At 44.1% G+C, this 18,798-nt stretch overlaps 1 protein-coding gene across 1 annotated transcript in view; it reads right to left on the bottom strand.

The window, feature by feature from the left end:
* The window catches only part of PAG1 (phosphoprotein membrane anchor with glycosphingolipid microdomains 1), a 112,487-nt gene extending 96,410 nt beyond the window's left edge, over nt 1-16,077 (bottom strand). Inside the window, exon 1 of the mRNA XM_064650033.1 lies at nt 15,725-16,077. The gene's annotated coding sequence lies outside the window, so the exon portion shown is untranslated. The remainder of the gene's footprint in view (nt 1-15,724) is intronic.
* Between the last annotated feature and the right edge of the window lie 2,721 nt (nt 16,078-18,798).

Below are 18,798 nucleotides of genomic sequence, written 5' to 3'. Positions count from 1 at the left end.
GGGCTTCACACAGCCCGGCACTTCACAGACCCCCATCAAGCCCCATGTCATAGTCTGAGTGACACAAACTGAAATGGCAGGGCTCCTTATCTCTCTGGCTTACAAACCATTTTAATAACACCGGTTGTTTGGGCCCTGGGCGGGTTGTCCCCCACAGGGAGGGGGGCAGCCTCCTGGCTCAGGACCAGAACAGATAACCAGGCTGCCCCCAGGGAGCCCCTGGCTCTTGCCCCAGCCCCTGCCTGAGCTGCAGCACTACCGACCCCCATCCCAACGTTTTCCTCTTGTTTTTTTTCAAAGCAGCCTTAGGATAGGGTAAGGCTACGAAGGCTGCAGTAAAAGCATGTCAGCACATGCATCTTGCTTTCTGATAATTCCCCAAACTATAGGAACAAACAAACAGATTCAATTACCAAGACAGACGCTAGCCCAATTCAAGGGGATTGGTACATACATTATAACAAGATGCTAGAGCTGCAGCCCGATCACATTTACATGAAGAAATCATTTTATGCAAATCTCTTATCCACGGGTGAAGGCCGTACAGGAGAGGAGAAACAGCTCTGAATGGAGATTCATGATGCATGGCAGATGGGCAATTTAAGGTAAATCACACAGTTCAGTTATAAAAGACATATAACCTGGGGAGAAAGTGTGTGGCTTCAAAGTCATAAATTATTTATAAATAATACAGCCTTCTCATGAAATATCCAAAAGGCCAAGCACCCATTTTTTCCATTATTTTTCTTTCCTTTCGCAGATCAGAGGGAAACTGAAAATGAATACCTTGTAAAGAATGAGTTTTCTTTATAAAGCCCATTGCTCTATAAGATGGACTTCAGGGAGGATGGACTTAGATGGTGGAGCTAGTTAGGGGCTTGCAGGCAGGACGACAGGAACTGAAGGCAGCAGGGCTGCTGTGCTCACCCACTTGGAAGGGAAGCAGCAGAAGTCAAAAGGAGGGAGCTGGATTGGGCTGAGGAGAGAAACTGTCCACCTGGTAACTCATACCCTCCCAGGACTGTCACTGCCAGCCAGTTCAAAATCATAACCAAATTTCCACCAAATATTTCAGGGTTTTTAAACTGAAATCCAGTTGCTGAGGTTCGCAAAGTGCAGCTGCAGCATCCACGCACGTGGTGTGTTTTCTGTCAGCAGCGCTGCCTCTTCAGAGCACTGCCCATCCTCTGTACAACATATGGTCACACCTCTGTATTCTCAGCATTTCTGTTGTGACACCTCATCAGTCTGACAACTTCTCATCTTTGTTACTCAACGCAACACCTGCCCAAATTCTCCTGCAATGACCAATTCAACTGATATCTCATTTTTTCTGATGTCCTGTCAGGTGACCCTGCATGCCTACCAGTGCTCTTACAGGTATCCACCTTTTGACAGATATATACACAGCTCATAATTCTCTTTTACATTGCAGACTTTACCCTTCAAAATCCTTTTCAGATCTTCATGCTCAGCTTGCATTCAATTCAACACAGTCTGGCTGGGTTTTTTTGTTTGAATCATTAGGGGCAGATACCCATCTGCTCAAGGATATTTCTGTAGTCTGAGCAACTCCTAACATTTGGGCTTTCAGCAGACCACTGTTTGCTTGCTTATATACAGATTCCTTAAGTGACTTTTGCAATGTGTTTAAGCAGATTCCCATGCTGAGCCTGAGGATATTAATTTTCTTTCTTCTGACTTTTTTCAACTGATCTGTTTTTTGGGTGTGGGACAAGTACTTCATTGTCTAAAAAGCCCTAAAATTTAAAAGATACATTTTGACATACATAATTCAGAACTTTTCTGAAACTCTTTGAAGTCTTGGTGTGTATTTTCTTTGTATTACGAGCGGTAAGTTTGCCTAAATGCAACAGCAGTGCTATTCTTGAGTTCATTGCTGATGTCACAGTATAAGGAAAATAAAATGTACATCAGAAAAAAAAAACCAACACTGATTTATTTTCTTATTAGCTACAGATATTAGCATCTCTGACTTGTATCAATTAGTTGCAACAAAAAGACAGAAATACAAAAATATTTCTTCTCAGTTTTAGGACTGCAGTATTTTTACATGAGCAAAACTAAAAATAAATATATCTCTTGTATGATAAAGAGCAAATGTAGCACCAAATGTCACTTCATCCATGCACTTACCTCTCTGCACCAGGAGTTTGTAGGTATAATCCCTCCAAAGCCACAGTGGGGTATGAAAATGCAAATTCCAAAGTGGCATGAAATCTACATTTTCAGTTATGAAAATCTCAATAGCCATTGTTCATGTACACCTGTGCCTGTCAACATTTGCAACCTTTTGGTTAACAAAGAGGTCTGTTTCTGAACTTCCCTAAATATTTTTAAACTAACTAAAATGCCATATGAACTCCAATCCTCCAAAGCACTTTTCTTACTACACCACAGACTTTAGGTACCAAAGTCAAAGAACAAAATCTCTTTTCTGGAGGAAGGGATATCTCTCTTGGCTAAACTTGTTCCTACCTAAGTCTACATCCATTTCCTAGGTCAGATGTTAAAAGAAGAAACCCATTTGGCAGCTCACTGAGGTCTCAGCCACTTAGCCACTGTCACACATCCAGCTGTTACTCTTTTGAAGTCTTTGCTATTGCAAGCATATTTAAAATGTAAATGGTAACTAAGCTCTTGTGCATGCCTTTAATTGGGGAAGACCTGTGTAAAAGCTTGGATTTCATCCTCTCAGAAATGGGAACAGTCCTTCTCCTTCGGGAAAAATCAAACAACTTACGTTAAAGTCTGCTCCTCTTTTGCCTCAAAAAACTATCCCTGATGTGGAAAACCTAGTATGGCCTCCAAGGATTGCACTAGAGCAATTGTACTGACACTGAGAAGGCAGCAGCAGTATATCTAAGATCAAATTCTTTGTGAATTTTTAAAATCATGAATACAAAATAAATTTACATGCAAAATGCTTCAGTCCTTATTTTTCAAACAAAGACTGAGGTCATAAAAACAAATTGGACATCAATAGCCAAAGGATAACTCTTACTGCTGCTGTACTGTTGACAAAGATTAAAGCCATGCCTGTAATTAATACAAAATGAGCTTGCAAGGCAAAGGGAGAAGGCTGAGGTCACTGATAACAGCTCCACTGCTCCCGCATGCATCAAAAGCCGCACATTTGGTGGGGTTTGTTTCCAGGTGGCTGTTAAATCACCAGGAGGAGGGACCATGCAGTGACACACCAAACCACTGTGGTTTACAAAAGCCCTGTTTGTAGGCTTGTGTTGATAAAAGTCTCCTGCCTTGAGTCTTGAATATGATACTTCTTAAGGCCTATTAATATGACAGCTAAGCTCAGCACCTCATCTGCTATGCTGTGGAGGCACATGGGACATGATGCCAGCTACAAATGGCTCAGAAATTAAGCTAGTAAGAACCAGGCTTTAAAGGAAAGGAAATACTTCAAAAACAAGAGAAAGGGTTTGCACAATAAGCATGATTTGTCCAACATTTACAGGCTTAAGTCACTATGAAGAATTAGATTTTCCCTCATTTTCCCCATACGTAGTCAGAACAGAGATGATATAACTGCTCTTTTGCACACATCCTGCAGGAACATGAGATGGCAGATACTGTGTCCCTGCTGTACAATCCAGGGAACATAGAAGAGATTTTATCTTTTAAAAACTAAAGGTTAAAAAGTGGGAGCAAATCGAGAAGCAGCCATAAGGTACCAAGAGTATATCACTATAATTTTTCAGTGAGAATGGAGAACCTCTTTCAGCTTTTTAAAGAATAAACTAGAGAACTGTTATTTTAGAACAGGCTCTCTTCAAAAAACTTTGCCTGCAAAGAAGGTGGCACAGTAGTAGTCCTGCCACCCATTCAGCACAGCTGCTTAAGAGTTGTAGAATCACAGAGTGAGGTGGGAAGGGACCTTTGGAGGCCATCTAACCCAATACCCCTGCTCAAGTAAGGCCTCCCAGAGCCAGTTGCCCAGGACCACGTCCAGGTTGGTTTTGAGTATCTCCAAGGATGGAGACTCCACAGCCTTCCTGGGAAACCTGTGCCAGTGTTCAGTCACTCTCACAATGAAAAAAGTGTTTTCTCATGTTCAGAGGGAACACCTTCTGTTGTTTCTGTTTTTGCCCACTGCCCCTTGTCCTGTCACTGGGCACCACTAAAATCAGCCTGGCTCTGTCTTCTTTGCACCATCCCTTCAGATATTTCTGCACACTGATGACATTGTCCCTCAGCCTTCTCCAGGCTGAACAGTCCCAGCTCTCTCAGCCTCTCTTCATATGAGAGATGTTGTAGTCCCTTCGTTGTCTTCATGGCCCTTTGTGGGACTCTCTCCAGTACATCCATTTCTCTCCAGCACTGGGGCTCAGTACTGGCCCCAGCACTTCTGCTGTGGCCTCACCAGTGCCCAGCAGAGGGGCAGGATCACCTCCCTCCACCTGCTGTCACTACTTTGTTTAATGCAGAGCAGGACACCGTTCACCTTCTTCCCCACAAGGGCTCATTGCTGGCTCATGTTCAACTTGGTGTCCACCCAAACCCCTGCACCTTTTCTGCTTTCCAAATGGTCATCCCCCTGCACATACTGGTTCCTGGGGTTGCTCCTATCCAGGGGCAGGCCTCTGCACTTCCCCTTGCTCCCAGTGCCTACCACTGGCAAAGTTCAAACTTTGGATGTAGGATAACTCCTATCTGCTCTCTGCAGCAGAGCAGAAGGTGACATTCCCTGGGCACAGCACTCATCAGCTGAGGCCAGCCACAGGTACAGTTGCTGCAGCAGAAGCCAGACTCTTGTCAGCATATAACCTGTGATCCCTTGATCCCATGTTGGCTACATGCTCCAGCAAGGTCCACTTTACAGTCTGCACTGTATCAGCATCTCCTTATTTAAAGCTCCACAGGCACTGAATTGCCAGGCTATGCTTTTGAAAGTTAACCCTTTCCTGTACCAAACACCCATCACTCCCAGGGCTGGGGGACCTAAGTCCACTGGAGAGGATGATGCAGGAGAGTGAGGAAAGGCAAGTTTAAGTTTGCAGTGCATGCCTTCAGCCCCAGCACTCCTCCACTGCCAAACTGGAACACCAGGTGCAGGAAGGAAGAGAAAGCAGTACTGCGCTTCTCCCTGCCACCAAAACCTTGCTCCTTAGCACATAACTAACTTAACAACACTAAATTTTTTGCAAGAGCTTGCTCCTGTCTGCATACAGTCAGGCTGATGCAGATACACACACACCACGGGTACTAGAGTCTTAATAAAACCCAGTAGGTAGGTGTTTAAAAGGTATAAATCTCTTAGCTCTGGTCATTTACCTACAGCAATGTTCATACTTATTTTTTCTGAATTTGATCTTTCTAAGTGTCAGCTGCTGATGAACTGCAGGAAGCATAATTTTTATTAAATGATGAACACTAAAATATCAGTTATACCTCTGAAAATCAATTTCCTATTGCCTATTGACAGATGCCTTCAGCCCAGAAATTCCCAAGGGGTTTCTGTGTGCACTGTTTTCACTGGTTTGGGGTTTTGGGTTGCTCTTGTTGTTGTTTGGGGTTTTTTTCCTTATTTCTCTAGAATCCAATGAAAAAAAGCCTTTTCTGTTTAAAGCGGTTGTTTTTTTTAAGCATCAGTGTAATTAATTACACAAGTTAATATTTAATATAAAAAATACAACTGCTCTGTGGAGCAAGGCACAGTTCCAGCTGGAACACGGAAACTGCAGACTTCGAAATTCTCCTTCTCAGGGAATCACACCATTGCAACATATAATTTCTGCCTAGCTCAGAAAATCAAGGGAAAACAAGTTTTCTTGTTTACTGTGTTTCCTGAATAAAATATTATTTACAGCTGATTAAAACCAACAACTTGTGCTAATTTTACCACTGGCCAAGAACACAGCTGGGAGAAGCAAAAAAGTGACAAAAATCAATCAAGAGTTTCCAGGTTCCCAGACAGCCAACCATAAGGTTGAAACCTCCAGGGCTTTGGTGTCTCAGGGTAGCTGCAACAAGCTCCTTGGGCCACCCCTGCAGAAGCCTGAGAGTTCCATTACCCATTTCATAAACTGGGCTTTTCCTCCCACACGAGCTACAGGTGTTGATGTGCCTGTTGGGAACCAACTGCACCGTGTTACCTTTGCACGCTATGCCTGAGTGCTGAATAAATGGGAAACACACAAAGGCTGAGTTATTCGCTGCTTGCCTGCTTTGCTGAGTAAATAATATAGCTAATTTCCTCATAATAATGACTTCCCATTTTGGTGGGAAACCAATCATCTGCTCCTAGTTTGCTTTCTCCAGTTCTTCTCCAGGTCTGGTTTTAACCAAACCTGTTGAGGAGGATGATAACAGAATCACCAGGAAATCAGCATCTGTTACTTCAGCGTAACTGGTCAGATCCCACACCAGACCCAGACATCACTTCTTTCCCTATAATTTACCTGACTGTTAATGCTAATCAATTCCTGGTGTATTAACTTCGCAGAAATGAGATGGACTTGTCAGGCAAAATTAAAGATGGAGTCACAAGGAAGGGCTTCAGGGTTCACTCACAAAAATTAAAATACACAACTGATACTGAAATGTAAATCAAGGGTATGAAATTAAATCTTCAAGAACGGAAAAAAATTAATTCTTGCTTTCAATTCAGTCAGTGTAATTAACTGGAAGAATTTAAAAGGTTTGACAGACTGTCCACCAAGACACCTCAGAAAATCAAACTGTTATACCTCTACATTACTTGCATAAAAACATTTCCCAATGACTGGCAAATTTCATGTACTAAATTGCCGGGAATATTTTTTTCCAAATTCAGTTACACTTATAACCCCAAAAGGTGACTGTATGTTTGCATCCTTTTTGATTACCAAGGACATAGTTAAGAAAACAGATAAAACAAAAGGAAAAGAAAATCATATTAGAAAAATCAAAGTGCATTACAGATAATATTTCAAGTGCACATTCATTATAGGTGATCTATAGGTAACTGTTTACCTTAGGTCCATATGCATAATGTCACATACTGCTACTCCCTTGTGTGATTAATTAACCCACACAGAAAAGCCCTGTGGCGAATCACATCACAAGTCGTGAAATGGAGGTCACTGTGCCAGCCAGCAAATGACACATTAAAAAGAGGGGGGAAAAAGGCAGAAAATGCTCTTTATACTTTCCACTTCACTATGAACATGAGGGATTTATTTTACTAATCCATGGCTTGCAGTGTCAGGGCTACTTGGAGCTGCAGAGACAGAGAGAAATATCCAATTTTCAAATCCCCTCCAGCTACATGAAGGTAAGCAAGAAGAGCACATCTGCCCCTACTGTTATTGCACCGCGTTAGGACAACACCATCTTCTAAAAAAGGCTGAACTAGAGGAAGGCACAGTCCCTCCTGTAACTAGGGGAGTCAATTCAGATGGCCAAGAGAGTGCCAAAATATAACTTTTTATGGTGTGTTCGCTTGTATATTATTTTGCCTGCCCAATTACCGCATTACATTCCTATATGAAGAGTGTGAGAGGAACTGCACAAGTGACTTTGCCTATCCAAATATGAGCTTAATCAGACTATTTAACCATTAGGTCACCATTTACCTTTCTAAGGGCAAAGCAATGTCTTTCCTACAAAATGTACTAAGAATGAGGCAATATTTTACAGCACCTCAAAGTGTGAGACAGAATATACACATATCTAATTTGGCCTTTCTATATTTTCTTCTTCTTTTTCCTTAGGCAAGCAAATCTATAAAGCCTCTCATTTAATGTGTTAGATTAATACATGATGAAGCTACAAACGAGAGCCCCAACCTTCTATGATGCTTGTTCAATTATTTTGCATTTAACAAGATTAAAGGACAATTAAATTCGTTTAACCTCTGTAATTGCCAACCTAAATGACACAATCTTGCCTATTATAATAGGTCAAAACAATGCATTTACATTTACCAAGTTGTTGTAAAAAGTGTAATTTTTAATCCAAATAGCTCTTTGTGAAGTATTAGCTTCCATTTGTGGAAAAGTAACTACCAAATGTTGCAGCAGAGGTCATGGAGGTTGTGCTTTTTCCCACAGCTAGGTTCAGGATCAGAGCTACTTTTAAGCTAAGCTCTATTACAGCATTTCAAAAGAAAGTAAAATTATATGTTGGAATGTGTTTGGTGAATATTCTCAACTAAAATAAGTCTGGAATCACAGGTTTTCTAGTTTCCAGGCTCTAGCAGTCCGAATGTTGGTCTACCCACTCTACTAGAAGGAAAAGTAGCTGTTATTTATTGAATGAAGAAACTTCTGCAGGCAGTGCAGTTTGTTAGGAAATCACTCTCAACACCATCTGTAGCAAATTCTTTAGCAATTTCTTCCTGTCTCTTCCTTACACTCCAGTCTCTTAAATGTGCCTGCGTGGCAGCCTGAGCAGTGGCAGGTACGAGAGCATCGTGCAGGCACCCATGCTCCTCTGCACCCCTCACTGCCCAACCTGATCCTGTCTTCCATGGCTCTTCCTAACTCCTACTCTCATCGAACCTCCTCATTAACTCTCCCCCACCACAGCACAATCCCTAGAAGAGGACGTCAGGTCATCTTTCTCTGTGTACTTTTTCCAGTTTGAAATCATCTTGCTTGGACATGAGGAACAGCCCACCATCAGCAGCACCCCAGGTAAGCTTTCTCTGCAGCCCTGCACAGCAGCACGAACCCTTTCAAATGACTCTGGAATAGCCTGCCTGAGGTAACTGAACATTTGCCTTTGCTGTTTTTTGTGGGCACACCCCAGTGGCTGTGTGGCAACAGGCATACCCAGGGCTTTCTCTCCCCTTCAGTCACTTCTGAATGATGAATCTCTAATCCCTTTGGCTTCAGCTGCAAAATTCCCATTGACTGATAATGGATTTTCCACTGATGTAGAATCAGGCACTTCAACTACACCACTACGAATTAACAGAAGAGAGCTCTGTTAATCCTTTATAAGCAAGCTTAATCTTGTGGTTTATAGAAGAAGCGAAGGCTCTGTTCTGTCCAATATCAGCCAGAATACGATTACCATTTCAGAAAATCTTTCGCATTTTCTTTGATCGAAACCAGTATTTCTTTGGAAGACAGAAATCCAGACACCATCACAGATGCACACTTCTGCCAGGTAAAAAACGAAGAGTTTGAGCTATGAATCCTGAAGCTGAAAGCTGGGATCAGCACTCTGGCACTTCCAGTTACTCCATAGAAAGTGCTGTCATCTGGAAACAGCAGTCTGACAAAGCCTTTATAGCATTCACCTTTCAATTAAACAAGAGTAACATCTGAAACCTCACATTAAAATACCTGTAAGATTTGTTAGGGTTCTCTCTCAATGATGTGATTTGAACATTTCCTGTACATTAGTAATAGTTAAGGCTATTAAATGCAAGCGAGTATAAGCACCTTTAAAGACTGCTACAGAACTTGGCTAATAACTCTAACTCTTTCTAAAGAAAGATGAACTGATCTTACATTAAGACATTTTTTCCACTAAAATGAGATTTTGTTAGATCAACTCAGACTTTAAGTCAGTGGGTAGCAGAATGGCTCCTCTTTTTTTGCAGGAAAGTAAAATCATCACTGAGCATCAATGTCTAGTAATAGGAACTCACACAAACCCTTGCTCAAACGAGAAACCACTGCTTGCCAAGACTTGTCCCATTTGCAGTAAACAGTCTGAGCTAGGATACTTAACAGTATCCTTAGCAGTAAAATCATGGAAGATCAAGCCCAAATATTACAACTATAATTGGTACTGCACAGCAAATGACCCTTAATTTGATGTCCTGTCCTGCAGCACACCAGATGAAAACATTTCATTGATTTAGTAATTCATCATAAGCACTGCCTCTACACTAGGATGTAAAGAAGTCTTAAATACAGCAGCTTAGTGGTTCCTCTAAAACACTGAAATGCCACGTCTCCATAAAATGTTTATCTTTGTCAAGCATTTCATTGCTGTTGTTTAGCTGGATGACCTTTGGAAAGGAGCAGCGGAGGCTGACATGCACCTTCATTAAAGCAGCACCTCCTTCTTCCCCTGCCAGTGAGAACGACTAGTGTGGGAGGGAAGAGGTGAGCGATCCACAGAGTAATGAAGAGATTTTGTTTCAGAGGGTTATCAATTATTTATGAGTAAATCCCCAGATGAACACATCCGAAGCTGAACAATTTTTAGTACATTTCACTTCTGTACACATGGCAAAACACAACCAGAAGCAAGCTAAACTTGGTCTGACCATTCAAGGTGTCAAACAGTGAGTTGAATTTGGACATTGCTAAATCACTACTATGTTTTTCGAAGTACAACAGTCTCCCAGATTTAAATCTCTTCCACAAAATTCCTCTAACACTGATAGAGATAATTCTTTACAGTATTTCCTACTCATCAAGATCTCAGCAAAGAAAAAGCTCATCCTGAAGAATTTCTGTAATTACGCCAACGTAGTTATCTAAAAAGTCCAATACTCAAACTCTTATAAAGCATATTGCCCAGCCTTGCATGGAGTTTTATTCTATAATGGATCTGAACTTTTCCTACTAAGATAAGGTAAGACCAAGTAAACCTCTTTTTCTCCAGAACAGGGTTCAAAACAAAGCACTTGTCTTTAAAGTAAAATTGTTTTACAACTGTGCTTTTTAAAGAGAAGATCCATGATTTCCATATCCATGAAATGGAAATACAAACATTACACATTGATCTTCTTCACAAAGCAAGGGCAGTGAAACCAAACAGTTGTATGTGCAAGACACACCTTGCACAAGAAACTATTAATCTGTTCCCAAATGCTACCATTGAAAGCCATCATCCTGCAAGTCTTGAAAAGGAACCCAGCCCACTGTCATGCAGTAAACATCCAGATCTGCAGAACTGTTCTTTGAGCTCCACTTCTTCAGTTTCCAACCAAGACGACTCTGCCAAAGTCACCACAACCACTGCAATCACCCTTGTGCCTATGGCTGTGTCTATGGCAGCTGTCATGATGGCCCCGAGGCCACTTTTAATACCCAGCTCAGGCAGTCTGTGAGCCAGGACCCGGGCTGGGGCACTGCCTGGATGTGTCCTGCAGAGCAAGCCCTCCAGGCAGGTTAGCACCTGGCCAAGCAGTGGCACATCATGTGCAGGAGGCCCCAGAGGCAGGTGGCCACTCATCCCGTACTTGGATGGCTCTCTTAGTGTAGCCTAGGCTGAGCTGCACCCAAGGGGGAACAGGCAGCAGCCCCTGCAGGTTTCCCTGCCTCTCAAAGCCTCTTCTACAATCTGCCTTCCAAAGGGACGTCTGGGGAGACACTCATCAAATAACACGTTTTAAACTACACATGGAATGAGCACTTCCTGCCTTTACTGCACAACAACTGCAGGAGAAGAGCCAGGTCTCTCACGTTCCTTCTGCCCTCTCCCATTTAGGCCAGCATTCACCCTAGCATGTTCACAGCTCCAGGAGCAAGCTCCACTCCCAGCCTAGCCCAGCTAGAGTAAACTGCTCCAATATGAAGACAACAACAAAAAAAAAGCCACTTAGAAATCCATTTTAGAATTGTTTGCCTTACTTCAGAAGGTTTGCTATGTATTTAGTTGAAAGAAGCCCATTAAGTACATCTATATTTACTTCATTACAGTGTGGCTCTTGAAGTTAGATGAAAAGATTTACCCTGGCCAAGTTTGTTTATTCATCAGCATCAGCTAGATATGTTTTCAAAGGCTCATCCTCATCGTATTTACATGAAAGCACACTGATTTTTTTTCAAGAGTTGTATCACATTCTGAGAGCTGGAAATGCACAAAAGAAATTTTAGTGAGAATTACAAAATCAAAGAACAGTAGAGGCAAATTCCTCTCATTTCCTGTTATTAATGGGGGTGGAAACCCACTTTTCCCCACCTGAAGTCATTCTTCTAAGCCTGCAGATGTATCAACAGCAACAAACTGTATCTGGATGGTCGGTTCCCATAACAGCACTTGGCACACTGCTTACCCAGGAACACCACAAGTGAAGAGTTTACCCCTCATGAAGCACAGGAGTTTAAGCAGACGCAGCCTTCCAAGTTTCTACTGTTTTTATCTGCATGTTGACAAGAACAAATCAGATTTTTTTCACAGGTGCCACCGAAGGAAGGCTCTTCATTACAGCTAGCAAAGCATTACATAGAAATACAGCCCCCCACTGACCAATGCCAACTGTACAAGTCCTAGTTATCTCCAACAGGAACCCAAACATGACTTGATACTTGCATGCCTTTAATATCAAAATTTTATCCTCAAGTTATGTAAATACTTAAATGACATTTATGGGCACTATCTTTCCTCATGAGTTTACATTTTCCCACGGAAGACTTCCAGAGTGATTAACAATGCTGATCTTTATCCTTCACACTGACTATTCATTCATCCTTTCTAAAAGGAATACTGCTTACATATGACCCGAGAGGGCTGTAACAAGGCAGTATTTATCTACCCTAATAATCTACTGTGGATGCTTTAATTAAAACTTGGTTATATCACATCCATGAAGCAAAGGCACATCTCCCATCACTCATCATCTCCATCCGACAGCTGTGCTTGGTGCACCTTTGCAGGAGCAACCTTTGGAGGTCCCATCACCCTCATCCTCCCCTGCCCAGGTAACTGCAGGCACAGTGTTGCAAAAGAGCTTCTTCACCACAGAAGAAAAGCAAAGTGAAACTGTAGAGGGGTTTGCAGCTTGGGGCCTCGAGTGAGTCACCGTGCAGGTTGGCATTCACCCCAGTTCATAAGCAGGGCAGTGCTGCCAGCGTGGCACAGGGGAGTTCTGGGAGGCGAGGGGCCAGGGGGAAGGAGAGACCGACGGAGAAGTTGTGGCATAGCATGGCAATTCAGAGAGTGAGGGATACCAGGATGGAGATGGGGGAACAGCAACCACGGCCATCTGAACTACCTGCAGTAAATTTGCAGCCAAATCTTCAGACTTCAGCTTCCTAATCCATGCTGCAGCTTTCACGGGGCTTCCAAAAGCCCACATGATAGCGTAGGGATTGCAAAGCTTAGAGTTTATGACTAGCAGTATTACACAAACAAGCATGCACTGCTTGCCCTTTCCATGCTTTACCCAATGTAAGCAGTTATCTGATTATATGAACATTTAGAAATGGACCATTTTCCTGAGGAAGAACCTGTCTTGAATTTTTTCCCTCACCAGAAATTTTTTGGCGTCATTATACACAGTATAAGACCTGCAACTGATAGCATCCTTGGGATGTCAGGATGGGCAGCAAGCAGCCAGGGCAGCCTGCCTGGAAGCTACAGACTGTACAACCAGGGCCTCGTCCAGCACCTATTTGCTGCTGGCTCCATACAGGGCCTGGACCAGCAGTTGCCATACATTCAGCAAAACCTCAAACGTGGGAGGGGGGCATTCCTGGTCCCAGCTTGGCACCCTGGGGATGAGGGTGAGTGGCAGCATACTGCATCCCTTCACCCTGCCTGGGCTCCCTCCCAGCCACAGCACCACCAGGCTGCAGCACGCCTGGCCCCTGCTGCCGGTCTGGGGCTGAGCCACTCTGTGCCCGAAACTTGCTCCATTCTCAGGACCTGGAAGCAGAGGCATTGCTATAGGAGCCTGGGTAATGTTATTTGAGTGATCAGTTGTTTCATTTAATATTATAAAATGTTTTTGAGCCTTCTTGGTCTATTAATCTTATTCTTACATTGTATTTTGCAGTTATGAATTATATGGTTTTGGAACTACTTTGAAAAAGCCCCTCAGCTTTCCATCCCCATCCTTACTGGAAAGAAAAGGACTGTGTGCTGTTCCAGCCATTGAACTCTACATGGGCACTTTACCATGGGCATCAATGAGCTGATAAACACATTTAACTCCTTTGTGTGTCAATGAAGTACACAGTGCCCCAGGAAGGAGCGTTCTGTAACTAAATGCTACCACACCGGCAGCAAGAAAAACTCAATTGCTTTTCTCATGGATTCCTCCATGATTCTTAAAATATAAATTAGCTCTAGATTATCGAGTGTTTCTTATTTAGGACTTGGAATCCAGTTGCTACTTTCTGATCAATATAACTTTAATAGTGGAATAAATTTAGAACTAAAGTTATCTAGTAGTAGTCATTTGTATACAATACATGATCTAAAGCCACATTCATGTTCACATGCCTGGCAATGAGGCTTATGAGGAGCACTGCTTCTTCAAATGCAATGGATTACCTGTTTCTTTTCCTCATTAAATGATATCTCATAAAAGGAACCAAACAAAAGATAGGTGAGCTTGCTAACTGTCATATCCCATAACCTTTATTCATATAAGCAATGCATTGCCTTCAGATCAGGTTCTGATTTGGAAGTTGCAGATCCCCATTGCTGACCTGAATATGGGTTTTATGTTAATAAAATCCTGTGTTGAAATGCTGGTTAAAGATAAAATTGCTCTTGTAGTTCAGACCTGAAAGGTGTTACACATGCTGTACTATTTTCTTTGTTGATGAGGGCAAAAGACACTCACCCCTCGCAGGAGATGCCCCACAGGCTCAGAATCTGCACCTCACACAGAAGTATATTTATGAGGACAAGATTTTTAAAGATGTAAAATAAAACCCACTAGAATTTGGAATGTCTGCTTCTGTATCATCTACAAGAAATAAATACAATGACAATGTAATTCCATTACTGGGTATCTTCAGCAGTGTTTGTTTCTGCAAATTCTCTTAACAGATGCTGCTCCGATCATCATTTAACTGCAACACAGACTTCAAGAGCACTAGGGAGGATTTGCTTCTGGTTTCACACAGTACACTTGTTTTATTGAAGTTTAATTTAATAAAATAACAACTCTGGATAAAAGTTAATCAAGCATGGCTTCTAGGCTTCCTAGGCTGCTAGGAAGGGGAGAAATATTTTCTGCCAAAATTTTATCATTGGTCTTTCTCACTTTTTTTCTGCATTTATTGCTTAATGGCTCAGTATTATTTCAAAGGCCATTCCTTTTACAAATGTAATCAACTCCACAGCATTCAGCACCACAGATGATATATTACTCTCCTTAAAACCAAATCTCTGAGGGATAGATTAGAAAGAGAGGTTAAAGAGCTCTATCGTTCACAGCATTATAGTTCAGACACCTATAAATCACTACGTTTGTTTATTTAGATAATTGGCCCATTAGCGTCTGTAGCATCTCAAGCTACACAACTTTCTGCTGTGACCATGTGCCAGTTTTTCCTTTTCCCTCTCCGGAGCCCCGAAAGCTCCCCGCAGTACACAGTGCGTTAGGGACAATCTGCGCTTGCAGCTCTCTTTGAGGAGCAGCCCCCTTTCTCCCCAGCGACCCCTTCCTCTTAAGGACTTTCCAAGCCCAAGAGCAGATGCCACTGTGAAACAAACTGGAGACTGTCACCACATAATAGGATTTGAATGGAAACACAGTTACAGGGCTGGCTGGCAGCAGCGGGGAGGCGCGGTAACCCCGCGCCGCGGAGAGCCGCACAATGACCCCGCCGGGGCCGTGCCCTGCACCTGTGACCGCTGCCGCCCCGATCCCCCCGCACATCACCGCCTGTGCGCCGCGCTCGCCCGCAGCGCGGACCGCGGCCAGGCAAGGGCAGCCCGAGCCCCGCAGCCCTGCGGCGGCCCCGCCGCCGGCCCCCGCCGCGACTGCACCAGCACACGGGTCTCCCTCACCTCTCAAACACAGACATGGCAACTTCGCGCCCCGTCCCCAACTCACCGGGAGGCGTCGGCCCCGCGCAGAGCTGCTCCTGGGGATGGGGCGTCCCGCGGGGCGCACCCGCAGGGGCCGGGAAGCGCGGCCAGCGGAGGGGAGGGAGCAGCGGCAGCAAGTTGCGGCGCGTCTCTCGTCGCTCTCCTCTCCTTTCCTCTCCTCTCTTCTCCTCTCTTTTCCTCTCCTCTCCTCTTCTCTCCTCTTCTCTCCCCTCCCTCCTCCTCCTCCCCCTCGTTCCCTCCCCCTCCTCCGCCCGGCAGGAGGGTCGGGGGGAGGCGGCGGAGAAGGGTCGGAGCGCGGCCGCGGAGCGCGGCGCGGGCAGGCGCGCGGCACTGCGCATGTCCCGCGCCCGCCGGGAGCAGGGAAGCAGGAGCCGGGAGCCGGCCGATGGATGCGGCGGCGGCGCCGCGGGCCGGCAGCGAGCGCAGCGCAGCGCGGCCCCGCCGCCCCCTGCGCGCCGGTGCGGGGACTGCGCGGGGCTCGGCTCCCGCCGCATCGCCCCGCGCCGCGGGGGCGGGCGCGGCGCGGACATGGCAGCCGGCTCAGGGCTGCGCACCTTGCGGCACTGCCGGGGCCCCGGGGGGCTCGGCCGTCCCCGAGCAGCGCGGAGCAACTGGGGCCGGGCCGGCGCTGCGGCGGATGCTGGAGCCGCCGCCCCGATTGCTGCACTGGGGACTGCGCGGCTGAAGGATGCTCCGGTGGCCGGCCTGGAAAAGGAGGAAAAATGGATAAATCCAGTCTTGCTGTTATTTTATTCTTTTTTTTCCCCGTTAAGTGAGCATGACTCAATGAAGACAGGTATTACAGCCAAAGGGACCTCCGTTACTGGTGACTTTGTAATGCTGTACCAAGGTCTTTGAGAAATAACCGTATTTTTACGTGATGTAAAGGACTCACAAGGACTGTGAATGAAAAGCACTGCAAGAGCAAAGGCAGGAAAGGCTGCAAAGGCAAAATGCCTAACTGAGATCTCTGGGGATTTTTTAGGGAAATTGCACAATTACTATAAGTTTCCACCCAGATGTAAGGACTGACCTAACACCCAGTGAGCTCTTACTTCCTGAGAACAAGTTCAAACCCCATATGCCATTCTGCAGCAGCACTGCTGTCACATGTGTGGCTGGCTCAAGGTTTGAGCCTGGATCTGCATTTGGTGTTTACCAAGCAAGGATTTGCTTTTGCAGGAAAGTGCTGGTTGGTTGGTTGGTCAATCGGTTGTTTTTTTCATAATCCAAATACAGCGGTACTATCAGCATTTTCATTTTCACCTAATCTTTAGCAAGATTATAGCTCAGTTTATCTCCATGCACATCCATCCAATGAATCCTCGGAGCTGATCCTTTCTTCATACCTCCTTTCAGTATTGCCAGCTGTTGGGTTCCTCTGTTGATTTGCTTCCCTTTATTTTTTCTTTTTTTTTTTTTTTTTGAGCCTTCTTTAAGCTCTTTTGTCTAACAACTTCTGTCTGCACTGGGTGACATAATCCATGTTTAGCAGAGTCCAGCCTATCTCAGTTTGTCCACATGGCCCCTGCAACAAAATGCATATTATTCTAGCATGTAACCTGCCAGGTCTTGTACTATCCAGCTGAGGGTTGTCATTTTACCAGTCTGGCATTGCTTTTTTTCTCTGTTCCTAACATGCATACTGGCACATTATAGCTGACCTAATGATATTTTTCTCAGACTTTGTTCTCTGGTTTCCTTTACCCGTAGTTCTCGCAGAAAATTCCCATCAAATCATTCCATTAGTAACAAGTAGGCTTTGTGAAACCCCTAACATCTGTATCCACATCCCTCATGGTGACTCTGCAATGAACCCAACTGTCTGAAAGATTTTAACTGTTTCACCTCCAACTGTGTTGGTTTCTGTAGTAAGTGAGGATTTGTACGTGTGGAGTCTTGAATCAGCACTTTCATTCTACCTCCGTCTTCCCTCTTTCTAGACCAGTGGTTCCCCTGCTCTGGTCAAGGATTGATGATGTCCTATAAGAGCATGGTAGGCCATCATAGTCATTTGGTGCCTCCATAGTGTTTTCAGTTTAAAGTATGAAATCAAATTGTTATTTGTAGGAAATTGTGGAGGCTAACAGTGGTGTGTAGGTCCAAAAAGACTGAGAACCAATGTTCTAGCAGTTACTCCCCTTCAACTGTATCTTTTGGCACAGTTCGGTGTCATCAGCAAAATACAGTTTTCATCGAGTCTTTTTAAGTGATACACAAAGCATGCCAGTACACTGAAACCCACAGAACTTTCATTTCTTTAAACCTACTGTAGACATTCCTGGTTCCTCCAGATAGTTAGTTTATTTGGATTTAATTAGGTGAAAAAATCTTTCAAAAATCATAAGCTAAATCAAAACCATATACTTGCTTTTGAACAAGAGTCACTACATGTAGTATAAAAGGGTATTACCATAGCAATTTATATTCTCATCTTAACCTGTACTCCTGTTGAAATGTAAACAAAGCCAAAGACAGCTCCAAAGGAGAGGGGTGGCTTTCGTTTGCCTCTTCCTTTCTTCTCTCTCGCCTACTATCTCCCCTTTGCCCTCCAGCTCCAAATACCATTTAGTTTAAATTATCTGGCTCTGTATTTAAAAAGAAAACAATTATTGGATGCTTCTCTTTTAAATTTGGGGAAGTGGGGTTTGCTTATTTCCTAATCTTTATTTGCAGCCCTAGTCAGCAGACAGGCAAAGGTCAGGAAGGAAAGGGGAGATGTAGAGAATGAGGGAAAGGAGGCAGCCTGCGATCTCTTGACAAAAGGGAAGGATCAGACAGGGAGTCAAAATGTAGGAGTAGCAGGGTGTGTAAAGGCAATGGGCAAAGCTGGCAGAGATGGAGAGTTAGGAACTGTATTGGCAAGAGGCAAAGGCAAAGGCCTTCAGAAAGGCTGGCAAAACCCAAGCACTCTTAGACATGATTAGTTCTGCACTCCACAAGAGTGAAACTATTCCCTCCTGTCATTTCTGTGACAGGTGCTCCCAAAGGACCCTCTTGCTGCTAGAGCTCCATTATCTCAGGCATTGTGCTGGCACATCAGTGACACAGTCTCTGCCACAAGGGCCTTACAGTTTA

The sequence above is a fragment of the Pseudopipra pipra genome, chromosome 1 (genome assembly GCF_036250125.1).
Source record: "Pseudopipra pipra isolate bDixPip1 chromosome 1, bDixPip1.hap1, whole genome shotgun sequence".
Taxonomy (NCBI): Eukaryota; Metazoa; Chordata; class Aves; order Passeriformes; family Pipridae; genus Pseudopipra; species Pseudopipra pipra.
The sequence above is the reverse complement of the archived record's forward strand: the minus strand, read 5'-3'. Positions and strand labels throughout refer to the sequence as shown.